This window comes from Pteropus alecto, unplaced genomic scaffold (assembly GCF_000325575.1).
Source record: "Pteropus alecto unplaced genomic scaffold, ASM32557v1 scaffold57, whole genome shotgun sequence".
NCBI classification, from domain to species: domain Eukaryota; kingdom Metazoa; phylum Chordata; class Mammalia; order Chiroptera; family Pteropodidae; genus Pteropus; species Pteropus alecto.
This window is the reverse complement of record NW_006442508.1, coordinates 6,870,776-6,891,261: the sequence shown is the minus strand read 5'-3', so window position 1 is coordinate 6,891,261 and position 20,486 is coordinate 6,870,776. Positions and strand designations below refer to the sequence as shown.

General features: G+C 39.1%; 1 protein-coding gene across 3 annotated transcripts in view; it reads left to right on the top strand.

Moving 5' to 3' along the window:
- The window catches only part of TEC (tec protein tyrosine kinase), a 124,976-nt gene that overhangs the window by 10,483 nt on the left and 94,007 nt on the right, over window positions 1-20,486 (top strand). The window lies entirely within an intron of this gene.

Below are 20,486 nucleotides of genomic sequence, written 5' to 3'. Positions count from 1 at the left end.
TAAAGCATATTAAATAATTATGGAAGCTAAGACTAAACTATGATTTTCAAAGTGATTTTGAGAAGACTCCACACAAGGGCTATTAAATAAATTGAGTTGGAATGTTGGGAAAAGTGTTTTTACAAATCAGTCATAGGAAGATAGGACAAAGATATAACAAAAGTTAAGCATAGATGTACATTTCTCAGGATATAAATGTGAGTAAACGATCCTAATTATTTAAAAAAATAAACAATATGACAGAGAGAGTACACAGTGTAAATTCCAAGTTCACAGTCAACATGAACCTGTTGGGACACCAAAGAGCCAAACTGCTAGTCTCAAGTCTGCGCAAAATGGTGGGGAAGTGGTAAAGAAGGCATTTAGGTAAGAAGAATCCATCCGTATATTCAGATGGACATTCCAGTGTTCTACTGAAGAAAAAGATTCAGATATTATTATAAGCGCTTAATAAAAGATGCTCACTAAATGTATGATTTGGAACAAAAAAAGCTAACTGAATCTTAGCTATCATTACAAATAACTCAGAAATGCTATCTTACCCATTTTCATGATGCTTCAGCATCTAAGATAGTTTCGTCAGTGTACCTAAAAGATATAATGGACTTAAAGAAAAGCAAGCGTATTTATCAGCCAATGCTTCGGTCTAGAAAGATAAAGGCTGAGGAGACATGTGGGTAGGATGCACCTTCTTCTACCATGGCAAGCTAAGGGCAGTGATACAGGGAGGCCATTCATTTGCACAGTCTTTATTCCTACCACCTGTGGTTGAAAGTAATGAAACAACTTCAGTCAGCCCTCCTCCCCCTCATGTAATGTCACAAAGCCATAGTCACTCTTCATGGTAGTTTACCTTGGAGCCATATGTCTTATTCATAATTGTATCCTGGCACACAGATGTTTAACACATTGATTGATTTAAATCGTTATCTCGGTGTTCACTCAGGCCCCTGTATTGTGTACTCAGTTGCCCTTAATGAACTTGACCCCGGGCTGATTTATCTAAGTGCTGACATGGCTCTCTTTCACCGAGTCACAGCTCACCCTTCATGTGGTACCCTTGTTCTAAAGAAAAATAGTCATTATCGTTGTGATTACTAATTATAGCTACCATTTATTGATCACTTTGTGTCAGGCATTGTGCTTAGCAATTTATGTGCATTATTTCATTCAATCTTTCCAAACGTCTCTAGGAGACGTACTATTATTGCCATTTTACAAGGAGGAAACTGAGGCACTGAGAAATTAAATAATTTATCTGAGGTCACACAGCTAGTTAGTGTCAAAGTTTGAAATTTAAAACCAGTTCTGTCTGACTTCAAAGCCCTTCTGTACTTTAATAGCAGGACTAGGCTTCTCTTTTGATATCTGGAACCTGACTGACAAGTGATCACACTGTAGTGGACTTATTATTTGTTTGCCCGGACTTCCTTCCTTTGGTGAACTTTTCCGTCCCCAGTTCATAGAATTTGGGTGGGGTATACACTAACCCCAGGGGTGGTCATGTGATTCAGCTCTGGCCAATTTGAGAAGTGCTCCATGTGACTAAGTGATTGGTTCCAAAGTTAGCACATGTCCCAGGCTCACTCAGTCAGGATCCTGTCCTGCTCCAGTTTAGGAAAGGAGGCATTCTTTTCCTCTGGGATATTTTTGCTGCTAGGGTGTTGTAACATGAAGATTCTGGTGCCCATCTTTCCCAGCTACATGGAGGAAGCTCTTTAAAGTAGGAGAGACTGAATGAGGCCTGCATAAGTGGTGAAAGCACAAGATTTAGGTGTACCTGAAGCCTTTCGGAACTTCTCAGTTATGTGAACAAATACATTCCTTTTGTTGTTGTTGTCTGTTTTAATCTAGTTATTTGCAATGGAAAGAGCCTAATATACAGACTTTTCAGAAAATGGCTATTTTTGTCTTGAATTCCCCATTGCCATTCTCTGTCTACCTTTGGATGAGCCCACTCCTTGAACCCACTCCTTGGTTCCTGCTGTTGCCTTCAACGTGCCTGGAGGCGTTGTTCAGCTTGCTTCTTCTCTTTTAGGTCGGTGAGCCCTGCCCTAGTGAAAGGAAATACCACACCCAGCCCCTCCTTACTGCTCCCTCCACCCTTACCCCTCCATGGCACAACCCACACATAAAGATAAGGATTGTGCCATGAGCATTAGAGAAATCTGTTCTTCATAGATGTTAGAAAAATTACTCATCAACTGACTTTTACATGCTGATCAAAAAATGTTGAATGCCTAACTCATCTGGCCTCTGACACCATCTGGGATCTTGGCCAGCTTTGGTCAAAGCTTTGCTTCTTATCCCCAGTTTCCTTGGCTCCCAGTCTTTCTGATCAACTATCTTATGTACTCTCAATTTCCCTGTGATTCTAAACTTCCATCCTTCTGCTGGCTTCCTTCCAAATCTTTCCAAGGGCCCTCTGAAGGCATTGTTTCATTGTGAATCAATCCTCCCACATGCCCAGCCTTTTCACAGAATGAGAAAATTCCCTTCTCTGTAGCTCTGTCTGCTGTGGCCTTCTCCGGGCTTCCCTTTGCTACTTGCAGGTCATGAAAAACCCCTTCTTTAGCATTCAAGCCATTCATGCAAATACCCCCCTGGTCTTTCCTTTTGCCACCACCCTCTTGGTCATTGTCCTTGATGGACTCACCTGGTTCTGTGTCTTCTCTCCCAATTCTGTCATCTCTGCATTCATATATACAACTAACTTTATATGTCTGTGGTGAGTTGCATAATTGCCTGGGGAGTAGTTAATTGTGATGGGAGCGGAAAGTAAGGGAGACTTCATAAAGAGATTACCTGTGATCTGAACCTTAAAAAATGAATAGGATTTCAACTGGTGTTTTTCCGGGCAGAGATAACAACTCAAACAAAGGCATAGAAATATGAAAATGTCCATGTGTTTACTTGTCTAAGCACTTAGGAATAAGTGGTAGGAAGGAAAGAGGGAACCCCGATGGGATTCGACATGATTATATTTACTTAAAATTAAGGTATGACCCTAAGGAGGGTCTAATGTGGAGACTGCAAAAGAAGGAACAGCTTTTATTATAAAAGGGAGAAGTACTTTGAAAAGTACTTCAGAGGTGGGACGATATTGTACATGACAAGATTGAAACTTTGTTGGGTTGATTGTAAAAGGAGAAAGGGAGTAATTAAAGCAGGTTAAGAAAGTTCATAAGACTAGGGATGTAGAGAGAAAGGATAGTGGAAGAAGAGGTGGAAGGATTTGCAGAGCAGACTAATTAGAGCAGGGAGCAAAGTGGAGAAACCAGGCAAGACACTTGCTTAGGAGATAGGAGAGATTGTGGCCCTGCCTGGTGACAGATGATTTGAAGATGTAGGATGCTGGGAGAAAACAGCTGCATACTAGATATGAATCAAATTAGTTGGCTTTTTAATTACCTTGTGTATAAAGAATAAGGTAACTTTATTTTATGGTGGTAAAAACGACTTAAATTATATAAGCTTAAGATGTTTCTCAAACTATTTTATAGAATATTACAATTCCGGGAGATGTTAATAAGGTTAAAGGGAAATATAAAGAGTTCTATGATCAAATAAGATTGGGAAATGCTGCAGTCTATGTGATTCGCAACGTCTGTTCACGTATTAAAGGCTCTGAGAAATGCACACGAGAAACCAGCTTTACCTTGTTTAACTGAGCTTTTTCCGAACGTATTTTTTCATTCGTTCAGCAAGCATGTGGTAAGCACATACTGTGATAGTATGTTCTTGGCACTGTGCTGGCCACTGGTCCTATAGCAGAGAATAAAATTAGCTAATGTCTCTGCCTTTATGAGATTATAGTTTGGTATAATCTGACAGGTTCTGAGAAACACAGTTTGGGAAGCCTTGAGTTAAGATGTTTCCATATTCCTGTTTGTGCTCTAGAATGGAATGCAGTGATTTGCCTGCCTGTTGCTCTGCCTCTGTGTCTCTATGTTACACCAATCCCTCTACTGCTTCGCAGAATGTTTTCTTTACCTCCTGCTTTGGGCATAGAAATTGCTAATGATGACAAAATAACTTTTAGGTCTGAGAAGTTGGTGACTTGCCCAAGGTCACCCAGCTAATTAGTGGTAGTACCCCAGCTCATCTGGCTCTAGGTCCTATACTCATTCCATTCTTGGTGAGAAGGGACAATTTGAAATGCCTGAAAATTGAAAAAAAAAAAAAAAAGGTAGACTCAACATCTTGAGCAAGATACTACAGATTATGCCAATTTAATCAATAATAGCAGGTTTGACTTAGGTGTTACCAGCACCATCATCATCATCATTACCATCATTAATGATAAGTAATTATCATGATCTATGCTAAGCACTTTATGTATTTTCTTATTTAATTTTTACAACAGCTCTGTGAGATAGTCATTATTACCCCCATCTTATAGATGAGGAGGCAAGCTCAGAGAGGTGAGTAGCATGTCTGTGTTTACACAGCTAGAAAGTCTCAGAGCCAAGCTTCTGTTCTAGGCTGTTTTCAGAGTTGAAACTCTTAACTTCATTTTATAATAGCAATATTTACTTAGCTTCTAGACTTTCCTCTCAAATCAGTCTGTCTTTTCTCCCTTGCCATTTCAACTTGCCTGGCTCCTTCTCCTTTGTAAAAGCCTGATCTTAGAAAGAATCCAATCATTCATTTAGTCCATAAGTCAGATATCACTCATCAAATATTTAATGAGTACCTACTATATGAAGAACTTATTTTAGGAGCTGAGGATTCAGGTGCGAATACACAGACTAGGTTCCTGCTCGGTTGGAAATTAGAATCAATTGGAGAGAGCACACAATAAAAAAGTCAAGAAAAATGTCACGTAATGCTAAGATGCAATGAATTAAAGTAGGGATCTAAGAGTGACTGGCTGTCTACTTTAGATTGGGTAGCTAATGGAGGGCTTTTTGCAAAACTGACATTTAAGCTGAAATTTGAGTTATAAGAAACTGTTGGCTAGATAGAGAGCTAAAGAGACCAGATGGAATAATGACTTTCTAGGTAGAGAGAACATCATGTTCAATGACTCCTCCATGCCATGCATTTGCTGTTTGAAGAACAGAAAAAAGGCTGGTGTGGTTGAATTACAGTGGGCCGGGGAAGAGTGGTATTAGATGTGGTTGGACAAATAGGTGTTATGCTGGGTTAAGGAAACTGGGTTTTCATCCAAGTGCAGGGAAGCCATTGGAGGTTTAAGGAGGACTGAAGACATGAACTGATGTCTGATCTGGGCCAGGCTCAGCTAATCCTGACTAATCTTGCCCATGTGTCTGTAATCAACTGTGGGTCAGGTAGGCAGCTCTGTGACGTTGCCTGGGTGCTCTAATGTGTTTGGGAGGGACAGCTGGCTGTCCACTGTCTAGAGATGGCTGGGACAACTCTGCTCTCCTTTGTGTTTATGTTACATCTCTGTAGTAGGCTAGCCTGGGCTTACTCTCAGGCTGTCCCAGTCATATTCTTATGGTGATCACAAAGAAGCAAGAGAGGAAGTAGAAACAAGCAAGCATATTTTAAATCCTTAGCTTGTGTCAAGTTTGCTATTGTCCCATTGGTCAAATCAAGTTACATGTGGAAGGGCATTGCCAAAGGGCAGGAACACAGAGAGGTGTGAAAAGGTACAGGGAGGTAGGAAAAATTAGAGCCATTAGTGAAATCTATTTATTGCAATAATGAGAGAAGAGCGAAGTAGAGATTTGGATATTCAGGTTTAGAATATTTTGGAGGTATAGTCCAAAGAATATGCTGATGGATTAGATTTGAAGTATGAGAGAGAGAGAGGAATGAATCAAAGACAGCTCTTAGATCATTGGCTGAGCAGTTGGGGAGATAATGAAGCCATTTACCCAGATGGCAAAGACTAGGTAAAGAGCAAGTTTTTTTTTTGAGAATATCCTGAGTTCTGTTTTTGTCATGTTATGTTTGAGACACCTGTTAGTTATTCAAATAAAGACGTCAGGTTTGCAATTGGATATATAAATCCGAGGTGCTTGGGAACAGGGCTGAAGATGTAGATTTCCGAGTTATCAACATATAGGTGGTATTTCAAGCCATGGAAGTGCATGAGGCCACCCCTGAGAAAAAAGTATAGATGAAGAAGTGAAGCAAGCACAGGATACACACCGGTGTTTAGAAGTAAAGCATAAAAGTGGAAGCCAGCAAAGGAGACTGAGACAGGGCACTTCTAAGACTGGAGAAAAATCTAGGAAACGTTGGTGTCTCAGGGAACCAGGAGAAACTAAGCAGTTCAAGGAGAGGATAGTAAGCTGTGGTAAACACTGCTGGGAGATCAGGTAAGGTAAGAACTGAGAAGTGACTATTGGGTTTGGCAACAAGGAGATCCTTGGTGACCTCGACAAATGCAGTCTTGGTGGAATGATGGAGATAGAACCTCAGCTAGAGTGGCCGAAGGAATGAGAAGTAGAGATAGCAACCCTAATTCCATTTTTCAAGAACTTGTGCTATAAAGAGACTAAGAAGTGATGGGATAGTTGGAGGCGAATATGGGTCAAGGGAATGGTTTATGTTTGGAAACATAAGTGATACTTAACATAAGTGTGTCGAAGGGGAAGATCCAGTAGAGAGGGATCATGTGCATTGAAGAGACGGGGAAACTGCAGGCCAGAAATATTTGGAGTGGCAAGAAAGGATGGGACTGAGAATTTAGAATAAACTTTAGTGTGTTTGTTACCTATTTCATTCTATATTTTATTTCTAATTTTGGAACGAAAGTGTATATCCACTGTTAGAACCGTTTTAGCCATTATGTATGGGTAGGGACATATATGAGTTCTGTTGTCAGACTGGCAGGTTGAGGCCTCTGTATTAGGCTCACTCAGCTACTGTTGTGGAGAAGAGACTTCTTTGGACTTATTCTGCTCCATAGGTGGTGCTCGGTGTTTCTTATGATGATAGTGAAACTGGTAAATTCAGTTTCTTAGATTTTGTTATGGGTAGCAAGTTGAGCAGGTCCTGAGCAGAACTAAGAAGGAAATGTCAATTAATGTGCCACTTCCTCATCCAGGTCTTATACCAGTATGACTTGATGTTTTGATCAACATAAAGATACAGTTGCCTCCAGCAATGCAGGTATAACCATTTTTGCACAGACTAGCAGAAATTAGGGTGATTGGTATGTAGTTCTGTGGATCCTAGACATGGCACATATTCTAGAATTCCAGCTGAGTCATAGGAGTTTTGCTTTTTAATCCAGTGTAACTTCCACTTTAAAGAGTAATATAGAGCAAATGTGTTAAACAAATGGTATTTTAAAATGTATTTTGTGTAAGTTCAAGTGTACATTTGATGGTATTTAAGCAACTATTTTCATCAGTCCTCTTGGGGTACGTGTTCTGTGTGTGTTGGGTGAGAATAGTGTGAAAAAATTCAGTGCCATCTCAGAGTGTCTTAATGGCCTTGAAAGGTTCTCGTTCAGCTGCTTTGAATCTGCTTTGCTATTTTACTTCTTTAAAATATTAGCATTTTTTATGCAACTCACATTGTGCCTTTTAGAGTTTTCTGATCTGGCAGATATAATACTGCCGGGGTCTTAATAATTCTTATATATAGCAATCTTATATATACCAATGTTAGCAGAAATATCATGAAGTCAAGAAGTAGGGTTTAAATCAGATAAAGTTGGAATCTCAAAATGTAAATGCTCCGTGTGATACTGTAGATCTTTGGGACTATTGGTGTTTTCTCTAACATTGGGTCATTCAAGAGGGTACATCTGAAAATACTGGCCTATAGGGAAGGTACATGTTAGCCTTAAAAAAATTTTTACAGCAAATATGTTGTTTATATTATGTTATATTAATATTATATTACATTAGTAACATAATAGTTACATTTCTGTCACATATTTGGGAATAATTCTTAAGCTGAGTTTCATTCAAGTTTTGCTGAAAGCGAGCTTGAGATAATATTTAACAGATAGAGACTAAGGATCATATTACCTATTTACCTATTTCTGTACTTTATTCCTATTTCTTTAGTTAACAAGAAAGTAATCTATTTAGCTCAGTCCACATAGAAATGTTTTTTATAAGGCTTTATTTACTAAGCTATTATCAAGTGTTAATATAAAAAACAATCAGGCGAGGAATGTTTTTATAATTTTTTCCCAAACTTCTATTGAAGATGTATCATGTAATATTTTTCATTATCTTTTATGATTTCACAAACTAGTTTCTCCTTAGAATTTAATAATAGGAAAGTTTTTATTTTTTATTTTTATTTTTTTCATAAATTGGTATGTGTCTTAAAAAAATTATTGTTCTGTGAGGCATTATGGTATCCTTTGTTCTCTGGATTTTGAGAAGCTCCAGATTTAATGCACAATTGGAATAAATGTCTCAGAGTTCTGGTTATCAGTGCATAGCAGAATTATAGCTTATGTGCATTTGACTTAGGGGAATTCAACTCTATGGGTCACAAAGAAAAGAGAGAAAAACAGTTTAATGAGTGTGATTCTATTCACCATTACAAGGGATGAGCATTCCAGAGGATATATGCATTGGGAAATATATTGCTTCCTCAGCTGTCTTAGTTTGCAAAGGTTTTTCCTTGAGCATCTCACTGATCAGTGCTGAGCATCAGTGCTGAATGTGATTTTAGTGATTAAAGTACTTTTTCAAACAAACTGTCCTCTAAGTCCAAGCCAACTACTTTATCTAATGTTATTTTTTTTTCTGTGCTAGGTTGTTTTCAAAAAGGCCTCTATAATTCCCCTCCCTGTATCTACTCCGCCATAAGTAGTCACCTCCCATAAGACGCTGAGCTTGACCAATGTGATTTGCTTTGACCAATGAGACAACAACAAAGATAAAGCTTTCAGAGACATGAAATATGTTGTGTATTGGGGCTTGCTCTCTTATTGCTCTTCTCAAGAACCTGAAAACTATATGAATAAACCCAAGTTGTTCTGTTGAAGAGCCCACATGGAAGGAAATTGAGGTGCCCTGGCTGATAATCTACAAGTGTCAGAAATGTGAGTGAGGCCACCCTAGATAGCTGAATTCTAATCTACAGAATCATAAGAAATAATACATTTTTATTGGTTTTATACTACTAATTATAGAGTTTGTTGTTGTTGTTGTTGTTGCACTCATCAAAAGCTAACTGACATAACTTGCAGTGCTAGTGGATATTTCTGTCAATGCTGTGTTGGATTTATCCAGAGAGAGAGAGTCAGTGTGGCCCATGTCTCCTGTAGAGTATGCAAAGCTAATTTTGACTGTATTCAGGTCTTGCCTTATATGCTGACGTGAGAACCAACCCTCACGTAAGCTTTGGTTCCATTCTCTTATTTTTCTGCCTTTCATTTTCTGATTTCTCTTTTTACTTTAAATTCTCATCTGTATATTTTTTAAACTATATGTTATGCATATAGTTTCTCTTAATTTTCTTTTGTTAAGAATAAATTCAGGTAACAAAAACCTCAACATTTGAACCATTTTGGAAAGTACAGTCCAGTAGTTTTTAGTATGTTTACAAAGTTGTGCAGCCAGCACCCCAGAAGATTTCTATCACTCCAAAAAGAAGCCTTATGCCCCCCAATTCTTCCCTCATTCCATTCCAACATTAATCATTTTCTGTCTCTATGGATTTACCTATTCTAGACACTTCATATAAATGGATTCAACACAACATGTGGCCTTTTGTGATTGGCTTCCTTTACTTAGTATAATGTCTTCATAATTCATCCATATTGTGTCACGTATCCGTACTTCATTTCTATTTTATGGTGGAATAACATTCCATTATATAGATATATGTATCCATTCATCAGTTGATGGACATTTGAGTTGCTTCCACTTTTTGGCTAATATGATTAATACCACTGTGAGCATTCATCTGCAGGTTTTTGTGTGAATATATGTTTTCAGTTCTTTTGGGTATATACTTAGGAGTTGAAAAGCTGAGTCATATGTTAACTCTATGCTTAACTTTTAAGGAGCTACCAGTTTACATTCCCACCAGCAGTGGATGAAGGTTCTGATTTCTCCACATTCTTGTCAAAACTTCCTATTTTCCAGTTTTTACAAATTATAGCCATCCTAGTGTGTTTGAAGTAGTATCCCACTGTGGTTTTGATTTACATTTTCCTAATAACTAATGATGTTAAGCATCTTTTCATGTGTTTATTGCTAATTTGCACATCTTCTTTAGAGAAATGTCCATTTAAGTCCATTCGCCCATTTTAAAATCGTATGTGTGGTTTTTTTTTTTCTGTTTTTGATTAGTTCGTTCTTTTTATTCCTTAGATTCCCCATATAAGTGAAATCATGTAGTGTTTATCTTTCTCTGTCTGACTTAAATACCTTCTAGGTCCATCAAAGCAATCTTTTCCATCCCCTTCCTTTTCATATGTAGGGGTCTTGTTTTCTTATCCTTTCAGCCACTCTATCTTTTGGTTGGAGCACTTTTCCATTTAAAGTACTTACGAATGTAGTTGTTATTCCTGTTTTTGATACATGTTTTATTCCTGTTTTTGATACATGTTTTTTATTCCTGTTTTTGATACATGTTTTTTCTTCTTAAAGAAGTCCCTCCAACATTTCCTGTAATACTGGCTTAGTGGTGATAAATTCCTTTAGATTATTTTTGTCTGGGAAGCTCTTTATCTGTCCTTCAACGCTAAACGATAGCTTTGCTGGATAAATTGTTCTTGAGTGTAAATCTTGGGTCTTCATCCTGTCGAATATTTTGTGCCAAGCCCTTCTGTCCTGCATAGTCTCTCTTGAGAAATCTGCTGCCAGTCGTACGGGTGTTCCCTTATATGTAATTATTTGTTTTTCTCTTGCTGCTTTTAATAGTCTTTTTAAAAAATTCTCCCCTCCCCCAAATTCCACCCCTGACCTATGGATGCTGCCGTCTCCCCTTAAGAACTGGATCTCTGAAGGTGAGGCATCTCCTCCCACATGCTCACAGCACACACCCGAGGCCTGGCACACCCTGGGCCTGGCACACCCAGGGGGCCCGGCACACCCAGGGGGCCTGGTGCACCAGGGGCCCAGTGCGCCTAGGCTATAGACTGTGGCTCCACTGGGGTACGAACCCAGGATGTTCTGCGTTTAAAGCAGCCATGCTAACCACTACTCTATGGAACTTCCCTGCTTTTAATATTCTTTTTTTGTATTTAACCTTTGGCATTTAAATTATGATGTCTTGGTGCGGGCCTCTTTGGATCCCTGAATTTTGGAATTCTCTGAGCTTCCTGGGGTTTTATGTCCATTTCCTTCACCAGATTAGGGAAGTTTTCCATCATTGTTTCTTCAAACAGCTGTTCAACATCTTGATTTTCTTCAGTTACGCCAATCAGATGGATATTTGGACCCTTAATAGTGTCCCATATGCTCCTTAAATTATTTTTATAGTCTTGGCATCTTATCTCTTGCCATTCTGATTGAGTGTCCTTGGCTTTCTCATCCTCTAGATAGGGCATTTGATTCTTTTCTTTATTCACTCCGTTTATTCCTTTGTTTATTCCATTTAATACACTTCTCATCTCAGATCATGTGTTCTTCATTTCAGACTGATTCCCTTTTATAATTTCCATTTCCATTTTTGTTTTGTATCTCTTTGTTGATTTTATCTACACTTCCCAAAAGTTCATTGAGCATCTTTATTTATAACCAGTGTTTTGAACTCTGCATCTTTTAGATTGCTTGACTCCATTATATCTGGATCTCTGTTCTGTTCTCTCATTGTTACTGCGTCTTTGTCTTCCAATTTTGGCTGCCTTTCCGTGTCTGTTTCTGTGTACTAAGCAAAGCTCCTAAGTTTCCCGGTCTTACTAGTGTGGATTTGTGAAGTAGGTGTTCAGTGGCACAGTCCTGAGAGGGGTTCAGCTGCAGGCCAAATTTAGCCCAAGCCTCTGCCCCTCCAGGGCCACCTGTTAAGATTCAGCAAGCAATCCACAGATGTTGTGCTTATAGTTGCCTCAAAAGGCCACACCAGAAACCGAGGCCAGCTGCCTCTAGTGTGAGTCTAGGTGCTGCTCAGCAAGGAGCACCTGATTCACTGAGGCTATACCTGGATGTGGCTTGGGTGGGGCCACAATTGGGGGAGGCAGAGTTTCAGGGAATGCTCTGGGTGGAGTGACCTCTGTTATCCAGTTTGATGACATCATGGCTATGGTGGTGCTATGCCTGGTGCACTAGTAGTGGGGAGGGCTCAACAGGGAACAATGGATACTGCAGGCACTTCTGTACAGAGCGAGTCTCGCCTCAGCCCTCACTTTGACAGTGTCTCCTTGTAAGTCCCTGGTGCCCCCTGCATGCCGCCGAATCGGCACTGGCATTCAGAGTGAGCAGGTCTGTCACTGTGAAAATCCACTCGCGGACGTGGCCCGTTTAAGAGGCTTCTGCCACTACCGCAGCTTCCATCTCACTCAGCTAATCGCGACTGGGCAGCCCTGTGTCTTCGCCCCTTCCTACCTTCTGCCATTGCAGGGTGATTTCTTAGATTTCTCCCTAGTTGTATGGCTTGATTCTCTAGATCCCTGGTGATTTTTCCTTGCTGCTGCTCCTTGTTTCCATTACAACTTTGATTTGGTTGCCAGAGGGATGAACAGAGCCTCTATTATCTACGCCATTTTTTCTTTTTCTTTTTCTTTTTTTTTATTGCTATTGTAAATATTCTTTATGTATTCTGGATACTATGCCCTTACCACATATATTACTTGCAAATATTTTCTCCCATTCTGTGGGTTGTCTTTTTACTTTTTCGGTAGTGTTCTTTGACATACAAAAGTTTTTAAGTTGACGAAGTCCTATTTATCAATTTTCTTTTGTTGCATACGCTCTTATTGTCATAATTAAGGAACCATTACCTAATCTAAGGTCATGAAAATTTACAGCTACATTTCCTTCTAAGAGGTTTATAATTTTCATTTTTACATTAAGTCTTTGATACATTTTGAGATCATTTTTTGCATATGGTGTGATGTTTAGGCCCAAATTCATTCATATCCAGTTATCACAACAATATTCTTTGCTCATTGAATGATATTGATACCCTTGTTAAAAATCAAATGACTGTAGATGTATGAGTTTATCTCAGGAATCAATTCTATATCGTTGCTTTATATATCTGTCCTTATGCAGTACCACACTATTTGGATTAGTGTAATATTGTAATAAGTTTTGAAGTTGGAAATGTGAGTCCTCCAACTTTATTCTTTTTCTTTTCAAGATTAATTTAGCTATTAAGTATTATAGTATGAATTTTTGGTTCAGATTGTCCATTTATGTTTGTTGTATAACAGATGTCAAAATAAATGATTACATGAATGTCTGAAACTATTCTGTGGACTAATTGGCTCATGAATTGAAAAAATGATGAGTGAAGAAGAAGAAACATTTAGAGGAAGGAAGAAAACTGACAGGGATTAGAGATGAATTAAATGAGAATGGGGTTGTCAAGAATGATATATATTCCAGTCATCTATTGCTATGTAACAAGACCACTGTAAACTTAAAGGCTTGCAACAACAATCACTATTTTATCGCACTTATAGATTCTAGTTAAGAATTGGATGGTGCAATGTCAACTGTAATTGGAAAATAAAAATAAAAAAAATGTAGGGGTCAGTATGGTGGGCTAGGTAAAATCAGGATTTGCCTTCTCCCAGGACCGCATTATAATTACAATCAAATTATAAAACAATCAACGTAGAAAACCACCTTATCTCTAGCTCAGTGATCCCCAACCTTTTTGGCACCAGAGACCAGTGCTCCCATGAGAATCTAATGCCTGATGATCTGAGATGGAGCTGAGGCAGTGATGTTAGCTCTAGGGAGTGACTGCAAATACAGATGAAGCTTCGCTTGCTCGCCCACCACTCCCTTCCTGCTATGTGGCTGGATTCCTAATGGGCCACGGACCGGTACTGGTCTGTGGCCCGGAGGTTGGGGACCCCTCCTCTAGCTGATCATAACACACACATTTGAGGATATAAATAAAAAGCCACACTGAGACTTACAGGAGAGGCAGAGACATGAAGTGGGCTGGTTCCGTACCTGTATGTGGTGAATGAGCACTGGAAGGGAAAGCATGGCTGCAGAGGCGCCCTCTTGAAGGAATGAGGGCCCTAGCACCACATGGGGGCTCCCTGACCCAGGGTTCCAGACCTGGGAAGAGGTGTTCCCACAAAATCTGACTGTAAAAATCAGGGGGTATTCTGGCCATTTGGGTGAGATGAAAGGAATCTGAAAACCCAGACTTCCATCTCAAAAGGCCAGTGCACAGACTCACTCATCACAGACACTCACCCTCGGTGTTGGCAGAGGGTCAGCAGCTCAGGAGGTGCAAGAGACGTACAGAGAGTTGTGTGGCTATGGGGCGAGTCCTGGAGGGACAGCCACCATTGTTCTTTTGTCAGGCCCCGCTCCTGGGTAATCTACAGATAGGCACCATCTTGCCTGTGCTGAGCCACCTTCTCCCCCACCCTTTGCTCAGCCAATTCTGAAGCTGCACATCGGCCTGGTGAGATGGGCCTGCTCCACTCTTTGTCTCCCTGGGACCCCGTCCCAACCAACCCACAAATTTTCCATTGCAGGCCCATAACTGGGCAGCTGGCCCCGCCTTGTGCCTTCCCTGGGCCATGCATTCGTCACTGGCAACAACCGTTGGCTTATGTGGCCTGGGCGCAGCCCGCATATTTGAGAAGAGATTTTTGGTGGCAGGGCACTGGCATGTCTCTTGGTGGATTGTGAGAGTCTGGGCCTGACACGGAAGGCAACTGGCATCTCCATGATCTGTGACTTTAGCGGGAGCTGTGGGCTCAGCATGAGCAATAATTCTGATTCAGTATTGGCCTGACAAGAATGGCTTGCTCTACTCCATGTCTCCCTGAGCCCCCACACCACCCAACCCCAAAATTACCTGTGGCAAGCCCATTCCCAGGCAGCCAGCCCCACCCTGTGCTTTCCCTGGGCCGCAAATTCGACAGCAAACAATAGTCTTCAGCTCATGCAGCCTGTGCATGGCCCATGCATCCTGAGAGAGAGCCTTTCACTGATGGGCCACAAGCTTCATCCCAAGCTGCAATATTTCTTCAACAGGTCTCAGGTGTCTGCGGGGCCCAAGGTGGACAGTGGCTATGATCTGAGACTTTTATAAGAAACCACAGATTCAGCACTGGCATGTAAACTGACTGCATAACGTGAAATTGGCTCACGTTACCCAGGTGACTCCCTGGGTCCCCTCCCCACCCAACTTGCATACCACCCAAAGGCTCTTCTAGCTGTGGTGTCTTATGGGTAGCTAGCAGGCAGCCTCAGGCCTTGAGGTGCACTGGTCCTTTTGCTAAGCCGCCCCAGGCTTGGTACTGGGGGTAACTGGACCTTGGCTTGCAGTGTTGTCTTTCCCACTTGCCTCCAGATCCAGCACAGGCAGCAACCACTGGCAGATTGCTTTGTAGCTCCTACCAGGTAATCCTGAGCAATCAAAGGCAGTGGCTTACCTTGGCCTACCCAGGGGCCCCTCCCTGGGGGCCACAGAACCAAAACACCTGGAAGCTGGTGTCAGCCCACAAAGGAGCATCACCTGAGTAACCCCATAAGCAGCACACCAAAAAGGTGATCACCACAAGTATAAGAGCTTGCTGGAGTGAATCCCACTCTGAGAGGTCAGCCCCCACACAGCATCTCATATCCTATGGGCATGGCCAGTCTCCACAGCCAGTCAGCCCGGGAGTCAGTCCCATCCACTGATGTATCAACAGCAATCAAAACTTTGCTGCAACAGGAAAACATACACAACCCACACAAAGAACATGCTCAGAGCCCCCAGCAAAGGTGACCAGGGAGACCGTGCCACTGGGCTACACAGGACACCTACTACATAAGACCATCTGGCCAAGGCTAGGAGACATAGCAAATCTTCCTAATACATAGAAATGAACACAGAGAGGCAACTAAAATGAGAAAACAAACATTTCTCAAATGAAACAACAGGAGAAAACTCCAGAAAAAAACTAAATGAAATGAAGGCAAGCAACCTATCAGACACAGAGTTCAAAACACTGGTTATAAGGATACTCAATGAACTTAGAGGAAGAATAGATGAGCTCATTGAAACCATCAACAGAGATAGTAAGCATAAAAATGGAGATAGAAACCATACAAAACCAGTCAGAAATAAAGAATATAATAACCGAAATGAAGAATACACTAGAAAGAATCAATAGTAGATTAGATGAAGCAGAGGATCAAATCAGCGAGTTGGAAAACAAGGTAGTAGAAAACACCTAATAGGGACAGCAAAAAAGAAAAAGAATCAAAAAATGAGGAAAATTTAAGAGAACTCTTGGACAACGTCAAGCATACCAACATCCACATCATAGGAGTACCAGAAGGAGAAGAGAGAGAGCAAGGTCTCGAGAACCTATTTGAAGAAATAATGACAGAAAATTTCCCTAATCTGGTAAAAGAAATAGATATTCAAGTCCAAGAAGCTCAAAGAATCCCAAACAAGAGGAATCCAAACAGACCCACACTAAGACACAACATAACTAAAATGCCAAAGGTTAAAGACAAAAAGAGAATCTTAAAAGCAGCAAGAGGAAGGCAGCTAATTACTTACAAGGGTACTCCCATAAGAATGCCAGCTGATTTTTCAACAAATTTTGCAGGCCAGGGGAGACCAGCAAGAAATATTCAAAGTGATGAAAATCAATGACCTACGACCAAGACTACTCTACTCAGCAAGGCTATCAATTCAAATGGAAGGCGAGATAAGAGCTTCCCAGACAGGAAAAAGGAGTTTATCACCAACAAGCCAGTTTTACCAGAAATGTTAAGATGACTTCTGTAAAAAGCAGAGAAAAAAAACACATAAATATGAAGAATAAAATTGCACAACTATGTACTGTCAATAATTACTTTAAATGTAAATAGATTAAATGCTTCAATCGATAGACATGTTAGCTGAGTAGATAAGAAAACAAGACCCCTGCATATGGTGTCTACAGAAGAACTACTTCAGATCAAATGACACAGACAAACTGAAAGTAAAGGGATGGGAAAAGATATTTTATGAAAATGGAAATTAAAAAAAGCTGAGGTAGTAATACTTATATCAGACAAATAGACTTTTAAACAAAGGCTATGATAAGAGACAAAGAAGGTCATTACATAATGATAAAGGGATCAATACAACAAGAGGACATAACCCTAGTAAACATATGCACCCTACACGGGAGCACCTACATATATACAGCAATTATTGACTGACATAAAAGGAGAGATCAACAGTAATACCCTCATAGTTGGAAGCTCTGATACCCTGTTGACAGCAATGGACAGATCTTCCAGAGAGAAAATCAACAAGGAAACAGCAGCCTTAAATGACACACTCGACCAGATGGATTTAATTGATATTTTCAGTGTTTCACCCCAAAGCAGTAGAATATACATTCTCCTCAAGTACATATGGAACGTTTTCCAGGATAGACCATTTATTAGGCCACAAAACAAATCTTATTAAATTTAGGCAGATTGAAATCATATCAAGTGTCTCGTCTGACCACAATGGTATAAAACTAGAAATCAATTACAAGAAAAAACTAGAAAATACATAAACACATGGAGGCTAAATAACATGCTACTAAACAATGAATGGGTTAACAATGAGATCAACGATGAAATCAAAAGATGCCTAGAGACAAATGGAAATGAAAACACAATGACTCAAAATCTGTGAGACACAGCGAAAGCAGTCCTCAGAGAGAAATTCATAGTATTACAGGCCTACCTCAAGAAACAAGAAAAAGCTCAAATAATCTATCTAAACTTACACTTAAAAGAACTAGAAAAAGAACAGCAAACAAAGCCCAAAGTGAGTAGAAGGAAAGAAATAATAAAGATCAGAGTGGAAGTAAACAAGATAGAGTCTGTAAAACAATATAAAAGCTCAATGAAAGTAAGAATTGGTTCTTTGAAAGGATGAACAAAATTGATAAACCTTTAACTATATTCAACAAGAAAAAAAGAAGACCCATATAAATAAAATTGGAAATGAAAGAGGAGAAGTAACTATGGACCTCACAGAAATTCAAAGGATTATAAGAAAATACTATGAGCAATTATAGGCCAACATATTGGACAATCTGGAAGAAATGGAAACATTCCTAGAAACGTACACTCTCCTAGACTGAGTCAAGAAGAAATAGAAAATCTGAACCGAACAATTATCACCAACAAAATCGAATCAGTAATAAAAAAAACTCCCCAAAAACAAAAGTCCTGAACCAGATGGCTTCATAGGCGAATTTTGCCAAACATTCAAAGAAGAATTAACACCTGTTCTTCTCAAACTATTCCAAAAATTTCAAGAAGAAGGAAGGTTCCTAATTCCTTTTATGAGGTCACCATTACCTTCATTCCAAAACCAGACAAAGACATTACAAAAAAAATTTAAAAAACCCCAAAAAATTATAGGCCAGTATCTCTTATGAACATTGATGCAAAAATTCTCAACAAAATATTAGCAAAACAAATTCAGCAATATGTTAAAAATATCATACATCATGATCAAGTTGAATTTATTCCTGGGATGCAAGGTTGGTAAAATATCCACAAATCAATTAATGTGATACACCACATTAACAAGTTGAAAGATAAAAACCATACTCAATGAGGAAAGGCTAAAAGTATTTTCCTTAAGATCAGGAACAAGACAAGGATGCCCACTTTCAACATTCTTCTTCAACGTTGTATTGGAAGTCTGAGCCACGGCAATAAGACAAGAACGAGAAATAAAAGGTATCCGAATTGGAAAGGAAAAAGTAAAATTGTCATTATTTGCCAGTCACATGATACTATATATAGAGAACCCTAAAGATTCCACCAAAAAACCATTAGAACCGATCAATGAATTCAGTAAAGTATCAGGATACAAAATTAATACTCAGAAGTTGGTTGCATTTTTATATACCAATGATGAACTTTCAGAAAGAGAAATTAAGAAAACAATCCCATTTATAAGTGCATCGAAAACTATAAAATACCTGGGAATCAAATTAACCAAGGAGGTAAAAGACCTGTTCTCAGAAAATTTCGTCATTGGAAAAAGAAATTGAATACATGTAAATGGAAGCATATATCGTGCTCATGGGTAGGAAGAATCAACATCATTAAAATGGCCATACTACCCAAAGCAATCTATAGTTTCAGTGCAATCCCTATCAAAATACCAATGACATTTTTCAGAGAGCTAGAACAAATAATTTAAAAAATTTTATAGAGCCATAAAAGATCCCAGAATAGCCACAGCAATCCTGAGAAAGAAGAACAAATTTGGAGATATCATACTACCTGATATCAAACTGTACTACAAGCTCTAGCAATTAAAACAGCATGGTACTGGCATAAACACAGATACATAGATCAATGGAACAGAATAGAGAGCCCAGAAATAAATCCACTCCTATATGGTCATTTAATCTGACAAAGGAGGCAAGAATATACTGTGGGGGCAAAGATGGTTTCTTCAATGAATGGTGTTAGGAAAACCGGATGGATACATGCAAATAAATGAAACTAGACCACCTTCTTACACCATATACAAGAGTAAACTCAAAATGGATTAAAGATTTAAATGTAAGATCTGAAACCATAAAACCTCTAAAAGAAAACACAGCTGGTAAACTCTCTGATATTGCTATTAGTATTTTTTTTTTCTGATGTATCTCCTCAGTCAAGGGAAATGAAACAATAAACAAATGAGAGACTACATCAAACTAAACAGTTTTTGCACAGCAAAAGAAACCATCAAAATGAAAAGACAACCTATGGAATAAGAGAAGATATTTGCCTATGACACATCTGATAAAGGGATAATGTCCAAAATATATAAAGAACTCACGACTCAACAACAAAAACAAACAATCCAATTAAAAAATGGGCAGAGGACCTGAATAGGTATTTCTCCAAAGAGGAAATACAGATGGCCAATAGACATATGAAAGATACTGAAGGTCACTAATCATAAGAGAAATGCCAATTAAAACCACCATGATATGTCACTTCACATCTGTCGGAATGGCTATTATCAATAAATCAGAAAACGGCAAGTGTTATGAGGATGTGGAGAAAAGGGAACCCTCGTACACTGTTGGTGGGATTGCAAATTGGCACAGCCAGTTTTCTTTTTTTCATTAAGGTAGTTTTATTTTTTTGTTCTTATACTGAACTGTAGTAAAGTATTTTTATAAGCAAAACTTTATTAGAAATGTCACATATATAACAATATTATAGACATCTATAAAAGAGTATAGTTGAAGTTTAAAAAATTAAACATGTGTAATCTGTCTTCTTAAAATGTTGGTATAGGATCTATTTGTTTTAAATGAAAACTGATATTATAAAATTAATATTCTTTTCTTATTAGTTTCAAGTATACAGTACATTGGTTGGATATTTATATAGTTTATAAAACAATCCCCCTAATTGCTCCTTCTCTGGTTTTCCACCTAG